This window comes from Crocodylus porosus, unplaced genomic scaffold, assembly GCF_001723895.1.
Source record: "Crocodylus porosus isolate Cpor-Errol unplaced genomic scaffold, CroPor_comp1, whole genome shotgun sequence".
NCBI classification, from domain to species: Eukaryota; Metazoa; Chordata; order Crocodylia; family Crocodylidae; genus Crocodylus; species Crocodylus porosus.
This window is the reverse complement of record NW_017728949.1, coordinates 10518034-10542471: the sequence shown is the minus strand read 5'-3', so window position 1 is coordinate 10542471 and position 24438 is coordinate 10518034. Positions and strand designations below refer to the sequence as shown.

At 37.8% G+C, this 24438-nt stretch overlaps 1 protein-coding gene and 1 non-coding gene across 7 annotated transcripts in view; one reads left to right on the top strand and one right to left on the bottom strand.

Annotated features, from left to right (window-relative positions):
• ERBB4 (erb-b2 receptor tyrosine kinase 4) overlaps positions 1-24438 on the top strand; it is a 1148078-nt gene that overhangs the window by 259888 nt on the left and 863752 nt on the right. The gene's annotated exons all lie outside the window — the stretch shown is intronic.
• TRNAL-AAG lies at positions 13392-13473 on the bottom strand. The gene has a single exon. It is a non-coding gene; the product is annotated as a tRNA-Leu (tRNA).

Sequence of the window (24438 nt, the reverse complement as noted above, 5' to 3'; positions counted from 1 at the left end):
TACTAGGCGAACATAGATCAGGACAACATTTGTTTTTTAAATAAAATTAAAATACATTATAGTAGCTGTTTGACTTTTAGTATGTGATTTAGATAGAAGAGGCATTGCATTAGTTTGACCTGGCTTGTTCAACAGCTGTATAGATGGGTGCTTCAGCAGGCCTTTTCTGGAGCTTTATCTAATAGCTGATTGAATCAGGTATTAGATAAAAGCTCAAAAAAAGCCCTGCTGAAGTTGCAATCTATAGGACCCTAAGGAGCAGGGTCAAACTAACACACTTCCTCTTCCAGTAAAGGCCTTTCCCCGCCCCCACATGTTTGTCAGCAGCCTATGTTCCCCAAATTCTTGCCAGTAAAATGGGCTGAATAGGGTTGTTATGAAGATGAATACAGTAAAGAGAGTGAGGTGCTCAGTTGTGGGGTTTGTGCAGGTACCTCAGATAGGGATATTGACCTTTTCATACAGTGACAAATTTCAGTATGTCATGGAGAAGGACTGTTCCTCTTAGTTTCTCATACCTGAAACTCACAGGGCCTCAAATAGGTAGTACTCGGGAATCAACAGATTTGGAGGAAGGTGGTATCATGTATAGTACTCCCTTCTCTGAACTTTCAGTATTCTTAGGACTTTCTATAACCAATTGTGTTCTGCTCTCTTCCCCTGGAGCCCATAAAAATAAGAGCAACATTATCACCTTCCCTTCCTCTAGTAGTTTGGTTTCTCTTCCAAGGTTTTCCATTCCAGAATTTTCAAAGCTGTCCCTGCTTCAGCATGTGTGATTTGAAGAGAGAGGCAGATATAACTGCAAATGTTACCGGAGTATTGGGTCTTAAAATAAGATTCTGAGATAAAAGTACTTGGAAGTATTTTACCTTTTCTAAAAATATATATAATTAGCGTGTTTGTTGGCCCCACAGCATTAAATATTTGAATGAATAGAAAAGGGCTTAGCTTTTCATGTGCAAGAAGAATAGCAGTGGAATAACATGTAAGAAGTTCATCTCTTATTCATAACAAGTGTTCCTATTACAATAGCATAGATTCATTGAAGGACTTTTAAAGAATTATTTATCTGTAATCCAAATAAGAAATGAGTGTATAAGTACTTATCAAAAAGCTCAGTTTTCATTTTTATTCATCCAAGGGCTAGAGGCACATATTTTAGCATCTGAATGATTATAAATATGTTTACTAGCTATCAAAATCAGAGCTATTTAATTTGAGAAGTTAAATTCATATTCAGATTTTTTTTCCTTTTTACCACTAGAGTTAGGTATCCTGTACAGCATTTTTAGTTCTGGCATTCATAATTTTTAGCTCATAACATACTGAGACATAAATAAAGACCATTGTCATAGCATGAAGGGTTATGGGTTATATGGCTTGAATACTCTTGGGCTCCTGCATCTTGTCAGAGAAATTGCATGGTTACAATATATGAACATATGGAATATTACCCAGCCTGTCAGAGAGGTAGCATTTTTTATCTTTCTTGTTTCCATAGTCCTATAATGTATTTGTCGAAGAAAAAATATAAAGCACGGAGTCAGTAAATAAACCTTGCTCAAATGGTGCCTACCATGAAGCACCCATCTCTAAAAATGGACTGTTTGTGGCTGGATTAAAAGTAATGGTGTGATGATAATAATGTTTAAAAAAGGCATTGAGACATATGCACACAATACCAATTTCATTTTCCCCTTCCTTGTTCTTTCCCTAGCATCATAGAACCACCTCTTTTTTTTTGGTCTATACCTAGGTTTGAATTAAATCCAGTAGGTCAAGCTTTGGAGAAAACATCTCTAAAATCAACACTCCACTGAATTTTGCTGAATAACAATAGTTAAAAAATGAGAGTGGATAAATAGATGGAGACAAACTTGGTGTATTCCAGAGTTTCAGTGCTTCTTAACAAAGAAGGCCAAATCTTGGTACTTTCACTCATGTTTAGTAGTATCTGATTATAAATAAATCACTGTAAACAACAGAAATACAGATGAGGTATCCTAATCCAGCCACGTAGTTGGGTTCTTTCTCATGTGAAAATATTTCTTAGTTGGAAAATGGCAAAATATGGTATGTAAGTGGTCAGTTTGGGATTCAGTTCATACACACAGCGCCTGCAACCCTTCTACACTCTTCTTCTCCCAGGCACCTGGTATATTATTACATTCATATATAATTTAGAATGATGACTAGTAGTTTCCTTTCTCTGAGGCTTCTGGGTCATTTCACATACTAAAACACAAATTAGGTTCAGGTCATGGTACACTGATTTATTTCTGAGTATTCTTTTTCATTTCAGAAGTTCTTTGTTGGCATCTAGACTGGAGACTCTTGGCAAGTCCTGATGTTTAAGTGGCGATTTTCTAGTGCTTTTAAGCACTGGTAATTTTTGAAGAGGTTGGGCAAATGGCTATACAGTTTGCAATTGGCCAATGTCCGTGTTTACCAGCAGGGTTCAAATTACACTTAGACTCTTGGGGAGGGTCTGCAGCCACGCCAGCTGGAAGGATTTGCCACTGCTGCCACTGCCGCCACCTGGGATTCTTAGAAAAGCATGGCATAGGGGGTTCTCCTCTCTTATGGGGCACTTAGCACTTCTGAGCTCCCCTGTAATTCAAACACTGTTCACCAGTGTTATACTTGCTGGAAAATAACTTTTGATAATAGCTGCCTAGTAACTAGCTCATCTTTGCTTTAGCATTTAACAAACTATGTGCCTGATCCTAAGTGAGGGCTGCATAGGCGCATGCCCCTTACTTCATCAGGGCCACATGCCAATGCAAGGGTCCACTCACAAAGGAGAGGGATCTATAAGGGCTAACATCTGCCCTCTGGTATATATAACTAATCTGTTGATCCTACTCACATGTCACTGGTTACCTAGGAGAACAAACTTTGATTTAAAATGTGGTAGAGGAGGAACTAGCATTTGGGGAGAGACTTGTTTTTCTGTGCCAACTATAAAGAAGTGAAACAAAGCATTATGCATAACAAGATTTTCTCAGGAGATCTGTTCAGCAGAAGGGCATAATGTTAGATGTAATTTGTTTATTGACAGAATCTCTAGCAATGGTGCAATAGAGCAGTAAACATCACAAAAGTAATGAATCCTTTCCTTTTCTAAGTAATTATATTTGAACAGTTCAAATTAACCTGTGGTTTGAGCCTATTGCTTGGGTGAACTAATTTGCTGATGTAATGATTTCCCTCAACTTGGCTTCGGCAGTTTAGGTAAAAGATACGTGTGTGTGTCTACATAGGAGAAAAACTGTTTTTCCTTGGAAGTCAGATATAAGTTGTTGATCCAAACTATGATAGACTTCAGTTTAAAAGTTAGACTTAAAGTAAACATGTTATGTACTGGGTATGAAAAACTAATGTAAATGAACTCAACTCAACTGAATAGGATAGTTCAGGATGTGGGAGGGAAAAGGAAAAATCTTCAAACAATAGAGATTTGTTCTATCAACTAGTTCTGCTCATTAGTGTTGTAGTGTAAGAATTTAAGGGCTCACTGTTCATCCACATGGCTTAATCCAGAAGGTACATGCGAGCATTATTGGGGATGTTATCTCCGAATAATGCAATGCCATTACTGCTTGTCTCAGCCATTGTTTCATGTAGTTTATAATAATGAGGCTCAATGTGAGCTCTCCTGAGGAATCACCCAAGATTTTGGGAATGACATGCAATTAACATTAATTTATGCCATAGTTATACAGAGAATTGATGGGTGTTTTTTATCTGACCATAGCTGAAACATGAGATACAGGATATTAGCTAAATCTGAATTTTTCTCATGATTAAAAAGGTTTTACAGTTTTATTTTTTCTTTCTTCTTCCTCTTTAGTGTTTCCCCTTGAAATAGCTAGAATATTAGTAACAAATGATACCAAAAAAATATAAATATCTAAAAAAAAATGACTCAAATATTTGACAGCCCCTGAAATAAAAAAGTTACAGGGGGATTCTTATAAATGCAGAGGGAATTAGTCATGAAAGTTGGTGGGAGCTTGGTGGCTTTGACTGTTGCTTACCTTTAAAAAGCTTTCCATTATACAGATTAACTGTGGGTTAAATGTATGTACCATTGAGTAAATAAAGTAGTTCCTCCAGTTTTATGTTAAAAAGTGGGGAGTTTTTTTTGAAAAGGGAATTAATTTTACTTCATCAGGGCCCCATGCCCCATGCCATTATATAAATACCCTGGGTTTTGAAATCCTGAACTACGCCTGATGTAATTATTGAAGTCACATATTTAATATCTTCTGATGTCCTAAAGCATTCTTGGTCTGTGTTTACACATTTAAATAGTCTGGGAGAATTCTCCAAGATTTGTTCTCTTTGTAGAAAAACTTACCTGGCATTATGCATACAAACATTTGAATGCTTATACCTAGAAGTGTATAGAGCTTGCTGTGTGACACTGTACAGCCAGGGTAGGGTGGGCAAGTGGGGGGAGAGGGGCTGTGAATACAGGTCAGCATGCTTTGCAGGTTCCCTTAGTCTGCCTGGCAACAGATGGCATCAGTGCACAGGGCAGCCCTCATTGGCTGACCCAGACCGAACACGGTCAGTCTGTATTTCCCTGTAGCACAATATACAGATTATGAAGGGAGCATGTCCCTCTCCCTGCAGGAGCAGTATAAATCCAGCAAGTGACATTGTTTCCCTGTGCTGTCTTCTAAGAGGAGTCACAGCATGTACATAATGCATTTTCTTTTCCTACAGTGAAATAATAGCTAAGCAAAATAATTTGGTGGTAATACAGGGTGAATTTACATGAAACACTCACTGCAGCATTGCTAATTAGCTTCGCGGTAAAGTGTCACCATCTACATGAGTGGTGCTATTAGGTCAGAGTAAACTAATTAACTCTGCCATAAGAGTACTGCCCAATACAAGTACTATTGTATTGCAGAGTTATTTACTCCATCACAATACACATGTAGATGGTGACTGGGGCTGCCTGGAGCACAAAGGTGCTGGCCAGCCCCTCTGTAGCACATTGAGCCAAGCAGGAGCAGGCCCCCCGGGTTTCCTGCCAGCTGGGGCTGTACCACCCTGGCTCAATGTGCTATAGTTCCAGGCACAGATGTAAAAACTGTGCCTGGGAGCAATAAATTTTAGCATGAACTGTGCTGGAGTTTGTGTCGCATTAATATTCCCGTGTAGACATGCACATAGATTGCTTTTTCGGGGGAGCAGGCATAAACCAAAATTTATGCATTTTTATTAGTCATGTTTGTGTACATTTCTTCTCAAAGCATCGCAAACCAACTCAAGATTGTATACTCTACCTTCTGGTTCACTATTGGATATTCTGTTAATCAAATATTAACACATTATCTTTTGTTTCTTTTAGGTGGTTTACATAAGAAACATAGGAAAACATGAGAGAGGATCCTGCAGTAAACCTTTAGAAAAAGGTTGTTCTAAGCAGAACCCAGATTTGCACTAACTGGCCCTTATGTGAGCACAATCATTCAATAATATTCAGAGAGCTTGATGACATTACATTTTCAATTAATATCACTGTGATTTTGCCTTTGTCAACTGATAACATTCCTGTACTATTCTCTCTGCTTTTAGCCTAGTTGCTAGGTAAGAATATCAGAAATAGTCATGTTTATTACTTGGAATGAAGTTAGCACTGACCAGGCTGTAGATCTACACATATATCCATGCATGATCAATATCTTGACTCTGTGACTTAATATTGCAGACCTAGAGATAAGAATTGAATACAGAAGAACATATGAACCCACCATGAAACACATCTAATACAACAGAGTATGGAGAAAGATATAACATGCAGATTCAGAAAATCACCATGTTTTCCTACAATTTGTTTTGAATCTCATGAGAAGAGATCCAAATTCTGAGACATGAAGAAATGTATAAAAAATACCATGCTACTTTGATCAATAGTTCATAGATGTGTCCATTATTCTGTTAATCCTTTTTTATGTGTCTGAATTTTTCCTAACTTTTCCATTTAATAGGAAAATCTTCAAGAGACTCAGCAATTCTTAAAAAAAAGTCCTATTTCATTCTTAAGTTGCTGTCATCCAGGGGTAGGAGGGGTTGTTTTGTTTTTTGGGGGCAGGTGCATTGGCTGTCACTTTGCCCTCATTTCTTTCACTCCTGCATAGAAGTGATTTTTTTTTGTTTTACTCTAACAGCTGAGATCACTCAGACCACCATATTAATTTATTGTGAGAGAAAAGTTTCATGTAAGTTTTAAAATGTTATTTTTTGCAAAGTTAGAAGATGGAAGTTGACAGAAAGGCAGAGATTCAACAGGTATCTTGGAAATTATTCTTATTTTTTTGCTACAGGGGATGAAGTAAATCATACTTTTAAAATTACCAGTTAATTTTAAGTTTATGTTTTGTAGTCACGCCCTGAATGACACACCTGAAAATGTTTCCTCTTATTTTTAAAGTGAGCATCAGATCAGATTTGTATTCAGACCTGTTATAAATCAAATCCAGAGTCAAATGCAAAGATGATTATGAAATAGAATGAGAGGATTTTTTTGTTTTCTTTCATTTGGATTTTGTTTGGTTTGTTTTTTCCCCCTGGTAAAATAAGAAATGTTATGCCTTAAGTCAAACACTACCTTTGGGGGGGGGAGGGTGAAAAAATGGAGGTTCCACTTTTAAACTTGCCCATCTGCAATTTTTTGTAAGCCCTGGTTACTGAGTTATTGATTATATTATATACAATCATATACTTATATAATTTTCACATTTGCCCAATGTACTAGGGGAAAGACCCCATGATAATTCTCTTCAAAATTAATAAAGTAGCTCTACTATAAGCTCTGTGTTGGCAGACTGTTGTACTCCAGGTAGCATCAGTGATAAATACTATAAATATGTTCCTGCTGTGAGTTAATGGATCATTACTTTAGTGCAGGAAGTAATTGTTCATGCTCTGAGAGGTAGATGTGCTGGACTGAATCCTTAGTGAGGGCCTGACCAAGACCATGGGAACATATGTGAGTACCTTAATAGCTGGTCAAAATGTATGTACAATGGCAGGACTGATTTTTAAATGTATAATAAATGCCCCAATTAATTTCTTTTAGTATATAAAAATCTCTTTGTTCTTCTTATGAATCCTAGAATTCTTTAGCAGTAGCTCATGTTTCTGAGATTGCACTTCACAGCAAAACATGTTCTATGTCTTAATTTTCTGTAGTTCTGTTAGTCTCAAACGCTGCAGGAAAAAGTTCTTTCTCTGGGATGGAGCAGTTCTTTGCTTAGGCTGTAAGGAGCCATGAGGCCTGGAAACCACATGTAAAGTATATCTAATCTTCATCTTGTTTCCATTGGTATCGAGCCTGACTTAAAATTGCAAGGTTGTGTTGTTTTCTCATCAGGTCAGAATGCCATTTTAAAATCCTTCCAGGACTTGGATTATATTAACTGGAGTCATGGCTGAGGAAAACATCTGTTTTGTTTATTATTGTTGTTTAACTATGGAGGCAGAGTATGAAGAATCAGTGTTTGAGTATTTTATATACAACATATACCTCGATTTTAGCAATAAGGAAATAAGACTAGATGAAAGAACTGCAGAGTGGATGCATAACTGTTTAGATCCTCATACTCCATGAGTAGTCATGAATGTCTCAATGGGAGGAGGCATCAAGTGGACTTCACCAGGGTTCTGTCCTGGGTCCAGTATTGTCTAATATCCTCATTAATAAGTTGAATGATAGGATTGAATGCACTAGAAAATTTGTGGAAGACTCCAATTTGGGTGGAGTTGCAGATACTCTGGAGGGAAGGGTTAGATTCCAAAATGACCAGGATGAACTGCAGAAATCATCCAAAATCAGATGAAACTCAACAAAAACAGGTGTTAAATCCTGCACTTGGGATGGAGTAATTGACTGCACAAATCTAGACTGGGGGATGATTGGGTAGTCTGAAGTACTACAGAGAAGGACCCGGGGGTTAAACTGGGTCATAAACTGAATATAAACCAGCAGCGTGGTTTTGTTGCCAAACAAGCCAACAGCATACTGGATTGTATTAACAAGAGCGGCACTTGCAAATCAAGAGAAGTGATACATCTACTTTGTTCAGCACTGGTGAGGCCTCACCTTGAGTGCTACTTCTAGGCCTCACACTTCAATAAAGATCTGGACAGTGTGGAAAAAGCTCAGCGAAGTGACAAAAATGATTAGAGGCCTGGAAAGCATGATTTATACGGAAAGGCTTTAAGAAATAAAATTCTTTAATCTGGAGAAGAGAAGACTGAGGGGGGATTTCATAACGATCTTCAAATACCTTTAGGATGATTATAAAAAGGATAGAGATAGTGTTTTGCTTTAGACATAGGGGATAGGAGTAGAAGCAATAGCCTCAAACTATAGAAAAGGAAATTTAAATTGGAGATTGGGAAGATCTCTCTCAATGTGAGGGTGGACACACATTGAAACAGGCTACCTAAAAAAACTCTGGAATCTCTGTCCTTGGAAATGTTCAAGAACAGACTAGATGGATACTTGGCTGGAATGGTTTGGTCAGAGATGATCATACTTTGAGTAAGTGCTGAACTAAATGACCTCCTGGGGTCCCTTCCAGCCCTATTTTCTTATAAGCCTATCTTTTGAGAAGACATTCATAACAATGTATCTTTCACTATTCAATATCAATATTGATATATGTATATTCAGTATTATCTATAGTCTCCATATCTAGGTCATATATATTCCATTCTGTTGCTTGTATTTGGCATTAGTAAACTGCAAGAAAAAAGGGTTGATTGGCCAGGCAATTGTATCAAGAATATCACAAAACATGTTCTTTTTTACAGGCTTTTGATTTTTTACCTGCATGTTAGCATCTAATTACAGGAGACAATAGCAGGTGTGATTTGTTGTGAATTTAAGTGATTTCATTTAGTTATCAATCTAACATAGTGCACCCTGAAGTTGAGTAGATAGGGGTTGTTTACACATGCAGTCTTGTTTCCAAACCAGAAACCGTCTAAGAGTTTGTAGTCTTATTGATCTTGAAACTATGTTCTCACGGGGGAGGAGGGGGAACAACAACAAGCAAACAAAAAAAGTTTACTGATAACCTGCCACAGGTTAATCCAATTCTATCAAAAACATAGCATTTTAAATATGTATATTTGTTTTTTCCTCTCTGAACATTTGTCCCAATCGTTACAATCAGTATACCATATTAAAAAATGCATACCATGGATTCTAGCAAATTGTACAGGATGGCACAATAGTGAGAGAAAAGTAAATTTCACAAGTACTTTTGGGATATACCGCAACTCTTGGAAATACGTCCAGAGTGACTTTTAATATCTGTGTAGAGTTATATGGATTTAGGGGTTTTAAGGTGTCACCAAAAAAAGATATAGACATAGTAAAGTGTATGAAACTCCATGCTTGTTCTTTATGAGACTGCCATAGTTTGGATTTAAAATTATGGTTTTACATGTAAGGTTTAGAGATGGTAGCTGTTCTCCCTAAAACAACATAATTATCAGAGTATACCATGCCAGACCGTCAATCCAGTGAAGTCATTCTCAACCAGGGTGCCACCAGAACCTTGAAAGGGTGCCATGAGTTATGAGGAAATAAGCTGCATGTGAGTAACCAAGCAGATAACCCACACTTCGGTTTGTCCTTATCTGGATGATCCTCTACCCCTCCTGCCCAGGTCCTGTGTAGGAAGGTAAACACTATAATATATAAATTAGGTTTTGAAATCAGGTGCCACTTAATTCACAGAAGTTATGGAGGGGTGCCTCGAGTCTAGTGAGGGGTACTTCAAGTCCAGAAAGGTTGAGAACCATTGATCTAGTGCCTTTTGACAATGACAGTTACCAGAAAAATAGAAATAAGCTATTCTCTTGAGAGTAAAAGCACTGCAATTGGTCTGTAATATTTTGGTCTGCCCCAAATGCCTCACCAAGTGTTCCTTTTTCTCAGCCAATCAGACAAGTTGTCAGAAATGTAACTTTTCAAGTATTGCTACAGATTTTAGCCATGCCACTTGGGGTATGTTACCACTGCTCTGATGCTAGAAATGTGTAGCTGATGACCTCTGTTGGGGTATTCAAAAGGCTAGGAAGTCAATGAAGCATCTAAGCCATTCAATATATCAGCCTTTTAATTGGCAACACACAAGACCTGCTTGTGATTTATAGTCTGATTAAGGACATACTTTTTATGCTCTGGCAACAAAATTGGCAATATTTTTTAGGCACAGATGGTGCATTAGCCTTGGACAGCTGGTTCCCTCTATGTTGTCACATAGGACCTTCTAACTAATACTATCACACATGACCCAGTTCTCTAGATAACTCAGGGAGATTCTCACACATGGCTTTGTGTCTGGCCCTAAGGAACATGAAAATGAATCTGCAAAGGACTGACCATTAGAGTTTCTAAGACATAACACCCTGCTATACCCACATAGCTATTTTCTCACTGACCTGTCTTTTCTGGCTGAATGAGTGTAACCAAACAGCTTCTCTCTACTTGTGTGATACGCACATATGCAGATTACAGGATGTAGTTCTCTCCTTGCAGTGCTCTCTATTGTGCATGTGTCTTAAGAAATAAGTGTACCTAAAAAATGGGTAGTGTGTCAGGATGTCAGAAAGATTTACCTTTTTTCACTTTGAGACCAAGCAAGTTATTGAAAGCAGTAGATTTTGAAATACATATTAAAGGAGTAATAAATAGTGGCACAAATTGCATGTAAATGGAACCAAGTATTAAATAAACAAAGTAAAAACTGAAATAAACTGTCAAACTTAAAAAAAAAAAATTAAGGCCAGATCCTGTTCTGCCTTTCAGGTCCATGAGTCATCCTGGGCACTGAAGTCTCAGGGTCTAATTTCATTGTATCCTGCCCATGTCCCTGAGGATCCATTACCATGTTTACTTTTGTAACATGCTTTCAACTTAGCTGAAAGACTAAGTCAAAAAAGCTGCAAGGTAGAGGAGGAGGAAGACCCATTCACCTTCTGCAATAATGGCTTTTCAGGAACTTGAGAGAGTAGATGAAGATTGCTCTTAGACTCCCAAGTACCACTTAAGTGCTTAGAGAGTCGAATACAATCTAGCCTGTTTTGTGAAATGTTTGCAGCCTGAAAAGATCTGAACTGGAAAATAAAAAAACCCTACATTTTCAGTAGATGAAACACATTTTTCACTTCAGAAACTTAGTATTTAAAAGTATGATCCTAATAAAAAACGCAATGATTTTATTTTTTCAAAGCATAGGAAAGATAAGGTCTATAATTTCTTTATTGTTCTATCAGATTATCACTGACTTTGATACAAGGTGCTGTATAGTTTAGCCCTTCATGCTGCCAAGCACAGAAGTCCAGGGAGCCATGATAAAATAGGGACTGGCTTTTATCAAGAAAGTAAAACATTTTGAAGAATTTTTTATTTGTATGTAATGATAGAATTTAACTAGGTGAATCTAAATGAATCGTGGAATAAAATTATTTATTTGATCTTCTGTTTTGTTGAAAGGAGAAGGCAAACTTTAAGATTGTTTAAAAAACTCCACAGACAGGTATTAGATAAGTGAATAATAAATATTAAGTGAGACAGAGTGGCCTGTAAAACAAAAACAAAACAAAACAAAACAAAAGGTGAGGGGAAGGATCTTGATGGCACCTTTCTCAGGATATCGCAGGTCATTCAGCAGTTCACATACCAGCAATACCAGATCACAGGTTCCCTGGACCCCTGGTTCCCTGAAAATCCTTGTATTTGCCTGATCCCAGAATCCTGATATGGGCAAGATTCAAATGATTTTCCTATATATTTTGTCTGTGAAGTGTGTGCTGCCCCTGGGACAGAGATCCCAAGACTTAGAATTTTTACAAAATCTTTAACTCTTTAAATTGCTGTCCTTGATATCAGTGATAATGAGAAGTAGATTGTGAAAGAATGGTGTGGGTTCAAAGCCAGTTCGGTATCAGGAGTAGAGGTTGTGTCTTGGACTTGATATTGGTCAGAGTATTGTGTGTCACTCTTTATGATGATTCATCCCCAAAAGATAAAGCATTACATTATATGTTGAGAAAGAGATTGGTTGGTGGACAGGGGAAGTCAGGGGAGAAATGCTTTAGGCTTTATATTTCTGAAATTCTTTGCATGATAATACATGATGGATGAGAAAGCACTGTCTACACTTTTCTCCCAGTGATATTAATTGCAAAACTTCCATTGACTGCCATAGAAACAGAATCAGACAATTGGAATGCTTTGAACAATTCTACCCATTTTAAAATGTCTGCTTTATTAACATTATATTCAAGAGTATCTTCACTGGAAGTACTCATGTATAAAAGAGTTTGACCGATATTGATACTTGGAAATTAATACTGGGATTTATAAATGTTAATTTGACCAGAGTGTACTGCATTTCCATTTGCCTCTGTTTCACTTGGAAGAAAGCAGCAATGGTAAAATCAACTTTTTAAAATTTGTCCTTTAGAAGTATTGACCTGGATCCCTATACAGAGGTTCAAAAACCATTTCTTCTACTCTGTTATGTTACGTGAATAACCAGCTTCCATTATTATTTGTTATTAATAGTAGTAATTTTTAAAGGCTGTTTCTGTGTTAAATCAGACTTCATATTACTACACAGTAAATTATAGCACATTGACTGTGTAATCATAACAGACTTGATAATCTATAACGACCAAATTAAAGACAATCAACAGCCTGTTTAGACATTACAAAATAAACTAGCATGGAGATTAAAAATGATATGCCTTTCATTCTTAATTTCTTATCTCTATGTATGGCTCACATCCCCAGTCCAGTCAAGTGTTTTGTTTGTATGACCAGTTTCACTGAAGTCAGAGTTAGTTCATGCTAAATTAATAAACACTTAGTAAACACTTTACTGGATAAATATCTACATTTGTATTAGACTCACTTGTGAATCCTACAAGAGAATCTCAGCTTCCTTTTTAAGATTTTTTTTCATTTTCCTCCTTCTTATTCAGTTCATACAAATAGAGTGGAAATGACAGACAGACAGAGAAGGCATAACCTGATGGTGGCCCATTATTTCAATTTGATATTAATGTGACTATAATATAGCAGTCTGCTATGGAGCTTGTACTTATTTCTTATATCCATGAGTGTTTTGGTCCTATAGTTTTTGCTCTTTGCGATGACATAACTATACTAAAATAAGCAGTGTATTGTAAATGTAAGATTTATTGGAGCTTCTTGGATCATTTCTAATGCTCCAAATTAAATATTTTATCCACATTAAAGAACGTAAACCATAAGGTTTAATTTCATAGACATTAGGGCTGGAAGGGACCTTGGGAGATCATCGAGTCCAGCCCCCAAAATGTTCTGGTAGCGGTGGGATTCGAACCCACGCCCCCAAAGAGACTGGAGCCTTAATCCAGCGCCTTAGACCGCTCGGCCACACTACCAAGAATGCTATTCCTTTTGCATGCAAGTAATAGAAAAACCCATTAAGTAATAAATGCATTTGCATTTCCATATGTTTTAGTAATTATTAATTACTGTTTCACCTCAAAGCTTCTTTCAGGTTGAATTAAATGGCATTTGGATCATGTAAACACTAGCCTATCCGTCTTATTTTGAAAGGGAATTATGCTCCCAACTCTGACTGACAGTAACTGTATCTACACAAGATACTGACTGTGCAGGAGCTCATTACTACTATGCAGTAACATCACGTGGCAAGAAGTGTGATACGATGCTACTGTATAGTGGTAATGAGCTACTGTGCAATCAGCATCACTAAAAAGCCATTTGGTGATGTTGCTGTGCAGGAACTCCAGGTACTGCGCAGTTATTTACTACTTGTTTATAAAAATATTAGATACTAATTATACTATTTTTCTTCTGTCCACTTCCTTGTGGTTTATACAAGTACTAGATGACTGCGCAGTAATGACTTCACAGTCAACAACTTGTGTAGAGGTGGCCAATAAATAGAAGATAGTTACCTAACTGTTGTAAGTAGGGTGGCCAACATAGAGGAGAGTCCAGTTGTCTTTTGTCCTCCGTTGATATAAAACCGGACACCTTTATGTCCTTGATTTTTTTTTCTTCAAGCGAAAAATAGAGGATATAAAGGCATTGAGTTTTGTATCAATGGAGGACAGAGGACAGCAGCAGAAAACTGGACTATCCTCTATGATGGCCACCCTAGTTGTAGGCCTATTTGGGAATCCCAAACACTTGTAGTGCACCCCTGGAATTACAGGTAGGTAAATAATGGAATTTTTTTTGTTTTTTGGCTCCATTTAAAAATTGGAGCAAATAATATTCAGTGTCAGTCAAAAAAAACAAAACAAAACAGAACTATGCAGGGTTTTTTTGAGCAAAAATATTTTGGGTTGGTCCCAAATGTTTCTTTAAACCCAAAATATTTTATTTCATTTTTTGGTTATTTAATCATTTCTTCAATCATTTCTTTTTTGACATCATTTTAAAAAAGTTTAGAATCCTTTTTAAACAAAAAGATTTCATTTAATACATGTCAAAATATTTCAGCACTTCAAAAAAGTGTCAGAATGAAATGTTTTGAAATTAAAACAGTTTTTCAACAAATGTATTGCATGTAGAAAAAAATCAACCCAGCTAAGGATTTTCTAATAATATAAAATCCTGCCTAATTTACTATTTTTCTTCTGTCCAGCTTCCTGTTTTTCAAGTCTAGAGATCCAATACTATACTAAAAAAGGTACAGAAGCCCTGCCCCAGTTTTCCTTAGCACATATATATTTAATAGCAGCTATGTCTGGCTTAATGCTGCATGGAGTATTCAAAAGAATGTCCTGTGCTTATCGATTGGTTAATAACTTCTTAGCCAAGAAAGACTCAGGCAAAAATTGATGAGTAGCCAACATAACTATTAAGAAACTTGGCTGTGAGGGATTTAGTTTTGTGGAAAAGTTCATTTCAGGTGAAACTTCAAACTCTTATTGATCACATCCATGAGTTGCATACACATTTTTTTCCCTCATACTGCTGTGACAGTTAAAGAAAAAGATATTGTGCTATTTTTGCACAAAGTTGAAGAGCTGGAGCAGTAAACTAACTTTTTCCCAACTCCTCAGGTGATCTAAACCATCCAGAGTAGACAGAAAATACTCATAATGACACTGCTGTAATTAATGAGCACTCCCTGTGGACTCGTTAGAATTATAAAAGCATCATTGTCCATTCTGCTGTGTTTGGAATGTATCGAGTTTTGGGCAATTTGACAGTAACACCTACAAGAAAAGGGTTTTGCAAGCTGTAAGAATTTTCTATAGTTTGGAAGAAAGCACTGTCCTAGAACTCTTTTATGAATTGGGCCTTATGTTCACTCTTGTAAATAAGGAGGGTTTTTGAGTTTATATGCCACAGTCTAATAGGTACATAGTGACTGCTTAATAGGATTTACATTCACTCAAACAAAATTAGGCTGGTAAAAGACAATGCAACATGCTGTAATGTAAATGGGACTGACGGCAGAATTAAATGTTTGTGGAAACAGGGCAGCAGATCTATCAAGAGCTAATTAGACTGAGAGTTCAGAGACAGACTTGGGAGTAAACACCACCAACAAAGAGAGAAGGAGAGCAAAAAAGAGAGAAAATGTAGGCTTTGTGTGATGATGAAAAGAAGCTTATAAACAAGGTTATTTAAATTGGAAGATCTGATGAAGCCTATCCCATGAGAAGGACTTATAGTTTCATCTGAACCTGTTGATTAAAGTAATTCAAGTCATAACTTTGATAACCCCTTTTATGTGTAAATAGGTCCTCTTTGTAGTAATTTGCTATTCACGCTGTCTTTTTTATATACTTTTCATCACAATACACTGTTTCTTTTTGCTGTTCACCCTTTTTCTCAGCAATCAGTTTAAACACCATCTTTGAGTAAAGCATTTTTATCAGCACGAAGAATTCTTTAAAGGAGCACCAAAGAAAGCGAGACTTGTGTCTAAACTGTTCCTTAGAGACATATCCATATAAGACTGATCCTGGTGGAACATACCCCAGCTGAAAAGAATTAAATGAAAATAATATAATCAGCACAAGAAAAAACTGTATAAAATTAACACACAAAGAGTTCAATTGGTCTGTCATGTAATTCATTTTGCTGTCCTTGCTGTTATTTCTGTCTTTAACATAGCTGCTATCCACAATAATAGACTCATTGCAGGTAAAGGAAACAATATCTGATTGTGTTAGTCAGCATCTGTTTGAATAAGATAACAAAGTAAAACTTCTCTACTTTATGAGGGCCAAATACTGAGGACACAGAAACCAAGAATGAAAGAAATCCATACAATACTCTGGGCATTAAGCTTTTTTTGTGAGTTTAAAATACTTGTGAAACTTGGGAAGTCATCCCATATCTTGACCATAAGAACTCAGTACTTTGGGCTACTTTGGTATTTATTTGGTCTCCATAACTTATTTACCTTGTCTTCAAATATTTCCTCAGTCCTACTCTAAGAAGTTCTAATGTTCTTTTTTCTTACAAAATAAAACAGAATACCGTAATTCTGTCATTATCTTGCATTTACTAGAATCTTTTTGGGCAGGCAAAAAGTGTTTTTCTGTTACAATAGTTGGCAAGTTTTGCTTTGGATTTTAAAACTTTGAAAGAGTGGAATACATCTGTGCTGTGGCAGTATCTACTGTATAATGTTTTGACTACCACATATGACTGGAAAAGCTTTGAGTTTAAAGGAGAGAAACTCTTCTTTATCATCCCAGATCCCCTGTCAGAATCCGTGTCCCCTTCACTTTTCTCGCAAGAAAAGAGTTCATGCTGGTTTAGATTATGTCAACTCCCAGAGGGATTTATTAAGATCCTATAATCAGGACATGGCAAGGCGGGAGAAATACAGTATATTCTTTCCAGTATATTCCCTAGAATTTCAGTGTGGGATTTTCAAAAGCAGCCAGTGTTTGTTTAAACCTGTTCCCATTGAAGCAAACTGTTGGAGCTAATAGAAGCAGAGGCTTGTTAATGGTTTGAAGGCTTTTTCAAATTTGTTTGCAATTTTGTGAAAATAAAAGGCTAAATATTGCATTTCTTAGTCAGGTAAAACTCTGTGTCCAGTTCTGGGTGCTGCACTTCAACAAGGATATGGAAAAACTTGAGAGCATCCAGAGAAGAGCCATCCGTATGATCAGAGACTTGCAAGACAAACCATATGAGGAAAGGCTGAAGGACAGAAGAGAAGGCGGAGAGGGGACTTGGTAACGGCTTACCGTTACATCAGGGGAGTACATTGAGAACTTGCTGAACAGCTGTTCACCAGGGTACCCCTGACGAAGACCAGGAGCAATGGATACAAATTCCTGGAAGGCTGCTTCAGGCTCAATTCTAGGAAAAACTCCCTCCAGTGGTGGTGCAGTCAAACCTGCAAATCTTCAAAAGGAGACTGAACAGTCATCTCGCTGGGGTCACTTGACTCCAGTTGTCTTTTCCTGCCTTTGGGGACTGGACCGGATGATCTACAAGGCCCCTTCCAGCCCCTAACAATCTATGAATCTCACTGGGCATGCCTACATGTGATATTAATGTGACACAATAAACTCCAGTGCAGGTTGTGCTAGAGTTTATTGATCCTGGGTGCAGTGTTTATATGTGTACCCAGGACCACAACAAGTTGAGCCAGGGTGGCACAGTTCTGGCTGGCAGGAGGTCCAGGGGGTCAGCCTGCCAGCCCAAGGCTGCTCTGTCCCAACTCAGTGTGCTGTGGAGGGGCTGACTGGGACACGAGGGTGCTACAGTGTGGGGCAAGCTGCCTGGTAGCCCCTGCACTATAGCACCAGCCATCCCTGGTCACTGCCTACATGCGCATTGTGGCAGTAGGATAGTAGCTGTGTTGAGTAGTGCTAACCTATGGCAGAGTTAATTAGTTTACTCTGGCCTAATAGGGGTGCATGTGTAGATGTTAGTGATTTAGTGTGGAGCTAATTAGCCCACTCCTCAGTAAAGCATCTCATGTAGATGCACCCACTGAGTGCAGAATATATTATTTTTAACTTGAGGGGTGTGGGAGGGGGGTGGATTTTGATTGATTAAAAACCAAAAGCTGCTACCACTCTGTCTACAGTTAAAGCAGAACAATATGAGGTCCAAGGTTTGCTAGGCAATAACCCTCACTGGATCAACTATATAAGTTGGGAAAGCTGTTAGGCAAGCTTTCAGGCACAAAATGCCCTTCTTCAGGTCTGGGAAAGAAGCCTAAGCTAAATGTCAAATAAAACAATGACTTTTGTTTAATTATATTATGTAAATGAAAATATGAAGGGAGCAGTCACCTTGTGGAGCAAGAAGATAACAGAAGTAGCTACAAACTAAGTGGTGAAGACTGGTTGAAATAGATACATTTATTTATGTAAAAGGCCATTTAAAAGGGAAGAAGGTTGTACTACCCATAGAGTGCAGAGTTTAGCAGAAGGACTAGGTAAATCCTAATGAGCCCTAAAACTATTTTCAGTTCAGTTGAAGGATTTTAATGTCCAGTAAAATTATGAAATTTTGTTCTCAGACTGATCTTTTGAAGATATTGTATAGGTTTCCCTTGAGTCCCAGAACTGTGAGATCAAAGATGGAGTGGTTGTTTTGTGGTATTCTTCACCTGGTGATAGAGGCATTATTTATCAATATGTTTTATGAGTGTTCATTCTGGAGCATAATGCTTTTTTAGTTACACCCATGCAGGTTCCATGTGGGTGTTTGGTGCACTAGATGAGATGTATCACATTCTGTGATAGACATGACTAAGAACCATGGGTTTTGATGGTTTTATCTTGGGGTTGGTTGTGACAATAAAGATGAGTTAACAGGTTTGGGGAGGTTTTTTTTGTTTAGGAAGGGTCATGTTCTCTTTGATATTTGTTGAACATCAGGGAGTTTGTTTCTGAAGATGGATTGGACAAAGTCGGGATGTTGTTTGAAAGGAGAAGGTAGATCGAAAATATTTTTCATAGGGTGCTGTCTTCACCTATAACCTATACTTGTTTCTTGATCTTTGTTAGGTTCCAGTGTGGGATGGTATGTGACAAAAAGGGTTAGGAGGCCAAAGGCAGTTTTGTTTTGTATTGTAGCAGGTTTTTATAGGGTATTTGAGTGGTTTGTAGGGCTGTGCGAGGCTTCAGGCTGTGCGAGGCTTTGAGCTGTGCTTCAGATCCGGAGCACAGTCCCTTGCTGATCCGGCCCCTGCTGAGGCCACAAAGCCTTCCAGCTGTTGAATAACTGCCAACTCTCACAGGCCTAGTAGCTTGCTTTGTGGCTCCAGCAGGGGCCACCATCCCTGCAGCTTTCACCCTGCTGCACCTTAACACACACAGTGTCACCCATGTCACAAGTTTTGCTTGTCTGCAGCTTGAGATGCAGTTCCCCCCCAAGCCCCTGCACCAATCTTATTGAAACTTGGCAGGCTTTGTGGCCTCACCAGGGGCTACCAACCCTAAAGTTTTCACCCCACTGTAGTGTAATACATACACGTGACATGAGTTTTACTTTCAATCATTTGGAGTACAGTTCCTCCCAAACCCCTGCACCTATCTCCTTGAAACTTGGCAGGCATTATGCGCTCAGAGGAAGCTATCACCCCTGTAAGCTTTATCCAAAGCAGACAAATAACACCAAAGTTATAGATATTTCATTGATTCCCCACCATACCCTATGGCCCGATCTCCGAGGCGGTTCTGAAGCTTCGGAGCCACTTCGGCCAGATCGAGGTGGAAGCTCAGTCCAGAACTCCGGATTGCATTCCTGGCATCTGAAGCCAGATCAATTAGCTGCCTACTCATACAGGCCTAGTGGTTTGCTCAAAGATAAGGTCCATTTCACTACTGGAGTGTCCTTGCTGAATAAAAGCAATTTTTAGGTTGGTGAGGTGGGTGTTATGACTATATTCCCCTGAGTAAATGTAGAGTTATGATGGTCTTACTGTAGATTACTCCTCTCTGGGTGATTTTGAGATAGCTTTATGGAATTAAGCATATTGACCTATGGGGTTTTTATATGTAGTTGTTTGTAGAAAGTTGATTTTAGGATAGTACAAATAATGTTTAGTGTTAGTGTTTTATGGTTACAGATAGAATTTGATAGAAGAGTGGTAGTTGAAGTTATGGTACAAATCAGTAAGAAAGTCAGGATATTCAGGATAATATTGTCATCTCTGTATCATAGGTATAGTGCAGATTAGGAGGTGCAGTTTTTAGAAAACTGTTCTTCAAGGTGGCTCATAAAAAGTTTGGCACATTGAGGGTGTAAGGCATCTTTGTACCCAGGGCTATGCCCATGTTTTAAAGTGTCAGTTGCTGAAAATTAAATTGTGGGCAAGGGTGAAATCAATAAGTTATACACTAGGATGTGGTTGTAAATCTGAATGTAGTCTGTTTTCTTGCAAATATTTGAGGCAAGCCATGATGCCATCATGATGTAGGATGTTAGTATACTGGCGTGGTTGCAAATCATGGTCTTCTCCGTGAACTGGTTAATGATGAAAATTTTCTTGAAGAAATCTCTGCGTCTTATATGAAATTTGCTCTTTAAAGATATGTGCACACTTTAAATTTAGAGTCACCTAACCCTAGTTGGGTGCCACCCTGTTCATATTTTCAGGGAGTTTAAACTGGACAAAAATGACTGGCCTGATTCAACTTAGTTCACTTGAGGGGGTGCAGTAAGTAGATTGGACTAGCCTGTGCCTAAAGTGCAGCTGTGGGGCTGGAAAAAGCCCAGCCACTTTTTGCAGCCCTGGGGCTGTGCTTTTTCTTCCCCCTCCCACCCTGACTAAGCTATTTATAGCCCTCCACCCTTCCACCTCTTGACGGACAACCCCAGCCTGACCTGCCAACCCTTGCCATGGGCTAGCTGGTGTGAACATGTGTGCAAGTGACAAGCAGTATGAGGTTGGAAGGGCAAGACTCTGTCTGCCATCCTCATGACTACACAAGTATAAGCCCCAGACTCCCGGGCATGTGTGTGGATAGAGGATATTAAATTTACAACAATATAATCAATATTCTGCTATTCATGCAGCTCCTTAATTGGTGGTAACTTTAATAGTAATAGCCCCTTTAGTCCTGAGGAATTCTGTTGGGGAATTTTTTAACTAATAGAGTTAATTTTGATGAACTGGCATTCTCCAACAATTAAGAGGTGGTTTTAGAAATGTATCGGTTTCAACAAAACACAACAGGTTTCGACCCAGCACAAAATAGCTCATTGGTTTGGGTATTTTGGATCTCAGACATATTTTGTTTTGCCTGATTTGGAGTAGAATTTAACCAGTGTCTCCCACATCTGAGGTGAATGCCTTTTGAGCTCTGATATTGGGTCTTCTGTGCTGAAAGCCAGTATATGTCTGTCTTTTAAAAAAAAGAAAAAGAAAAAAAGGCAGCCTCAGTTTTGTTCTGATGCAAAATGAGACCAAATGGTAGAACTTCAATGTGATTTTATTCCAAGAATTACTATTTTGTTTTCTGACCAGTGATTGTTTCAGCTTGCAGTAGTAGTTTTAGATCAGATTATTTTTTATCAGGACCCAAGTGGAACCTGAAAGTTCATGGGAATATCCAAGGATGATGTTTCTTGGATATTCATGTAATGTTCTTTGCTCCATAATGATTTGGATTAAAAATGGTGATTTTTATTTTAATTTGAGATGTGTTTATTTTGTGAATGTAAATCCATGTAAACTGGAAGTTCTAGTTAATTTATATATATCTTGCACATTTTCTTGTTAAGCTGAGGGCTCAGAGTTTCTTGTTATTTCAGGGCTCAGAGTTCTTTATTTTTTTTAGTTCCACAGAGCAGGCGGTGAGGTTTGGGTGGGTTTTTTGGTTTGTTTTTGGTTTTTTTGGTTAGGGAAGTTCTTGACAAGTGCTGTTTTTATGCGTTAGAAATCGATCACTTTCTTCTTTTCTCAGTTAAGAGTTTTCTTTGATAGTGTGGGGATAAGGAATAGTTTCTTACCCTTTACTGGATCAGAGCAGCGTCCTTGCATTCAAAAGGCATGCCCAGAATGTGAAAGTCAATAGTTCATTTGATTGCAGTTTAATTTAAAAATGAAAGCTCTGCATATCAGCACCAGCAATAAAAATGCAAAGGCATTTCTTTCTCTAAACGAGACAGGCAAATCTACCCAAGCTTACATGTTTCAGAAAGGTTTGATTGGATTCAATAGGTTAAAAACTAGTTTTCATTAGCTAGAAGTGCAGAAGATCTCCACATGTGAGTCAGCTGATTTAATGGACAGTTTGAGAGATGGGGAGAGATTCTAGCAAATGGGGGTCACGAGCAGCTTCCATGCCTTTGGGCACTATACTGATAAAGAAATTCCAGTAAGGAAAGGCTTTACTCAAATAGCAGGAAAAAATGAGTCTTCACAGAAGAAGCAGAACTTCTCTTCTGGCAGGTCTGATAAATCTTCCTGTAATAATAATAGATTAGAAAAGTGGATAATGCTAGTAATGCAGCATAAATTTAGCATAGGCCTTAACATACATTATTACCTGCCTGGTAACTGTCACCAACTTCTGACTGACTGCACGAATATAAAAATCTCACAACCTTCTACCTATTTCATTCCTATCTGAACCTTAGATAAATAACTTCTGTGTTGAACTTACTGCATTTATACCTACCTTCAGAATACGGAGAAGCAACTGAAATGTCTATAGGTATTTTGATACAACTAAATTAGTAACTACCCCAGATAATTGCACAATTTTATTCTGGGAAAGAACAAAAACAAAATATTTGCAAGTCTTTCGGGGGCAGTGGGTGGTGGTGGTGGTTTTGGCAGGGAGGTTGTTTTGTTGTGTTTTTGTTTTTTAAGAAAAAGCCCTTGGATTTTAAGTGACTGTCTGTCAGGGAACTTGGCTAGCATATAGAAATATAGCAAATACTCAGAGTTTTGTTTGCTTTTAAATTACTGTCAGCTGGTTTTTTGATGTCTTGTAGTGACATATGTTGTAGAACATGGTTCTGTATTATGACATATTGCAGGAATGAATGCTGTGCTAAATCTAACATTATCTTCTTGAAGTGCAACTCCTACACTTTGTTTTTAACTGGTGTGATTATTTATAAACACACTGTCAGTAAGGTTTTGCTTGAACAGCCTGGCTTGATAGGTAAAGTCTTACTAGCCAAAGGGAAACCATTGTGTTTTCAGTATTTGGCTTTCGTAACCTTAGTTTAAACAATTACCCTACTGGAGTTGCAATTTATACCTGGACTGAAACTGGTAACATGTGCAGAGAAATAGTGTGCTGCCTAAAAAATCTTTCAGCTTCCCACTTCAATTTTCCCACTTCTCCCAGCTTAAGAGTCCCACTTCTCCTTTGCCTCCCTGAAATAAAGACAAATTACAACATTGGTATATATGTAGATGTCAGATATGAATCTGTGTTTGCATGCATGTTTTATAGATTAATTTGTTAAAGTAGTTAATTGGAGAGAAAGTAAAAAGTGTGCAGCTTTTGCCTTGGAAAAAAATTAGTAATAGTTCCTCACGTAGTTTTGTAAGTTAAACACAGAATGTAGTGGGGGTGCGGGTGGGGAGAAGTTGCCATCTATAGGGTATTATATAATGGAGCACTGGCGGAGCTTTTCCTTTAACAGATATTTTAACTGTTAATAGTAGCTTGTCAGCTTGTCTTTGCCATATGAGATCTAGGAACATTTTAATAAAAAGAAAGGCATCAAAAATCAGCAGCAACAAAGGAGACATTAAGCTGGGAAAAAATGAGAAGAGTCTGTTCTCTTCATCAGCAGCACTTTGTGTCTTTGCTCCATATTTTCTAGCCATTTGGTTGTATTAAATGTAGGTTTGCCTAGATCATTATAGTCTTTAAAATAGTGAGTAGGTTATATCAAAGGAGCCCATGGTAAATCTCAGCTATCCCAAGTGTTCTTTGCAGAACTGAATCAGTTTTAGTTTAAAACCTAACTCTGTGACAGACTTCCTTTGGCCAAATTATTTCATGTTGTTATGCCTTAGTTTTCCCATCTGCAAAATGGAGATGTGAGAAAGCACAGTGAGGTGCTTTGTTATCTTGGACTGAATCCAAAGAACCATTAATGTGATGCAGCTCAAGTCATTAGTTGTTTCAGCTGTTGAGGTACTGCAAGGTTTTATATTATTCATTGGTTTTTACATTGTGCTATGGGATCTTAAGAGAAGCTATACTGTGGAAAGGCAGAACATTTCTTCCAAAGTTGTACTGGCCCTATTCATTGCATTAGGAGAAATGTAATGAAGTGATAATAGTATCAGATATATTTTACTTTTACAATATACATTTTAGTGCATATATATATATACACATACATACATACACACACATACACACACTTGATCTGAGCCTCCAGCAGGCTGAGAAAAAAAAAAA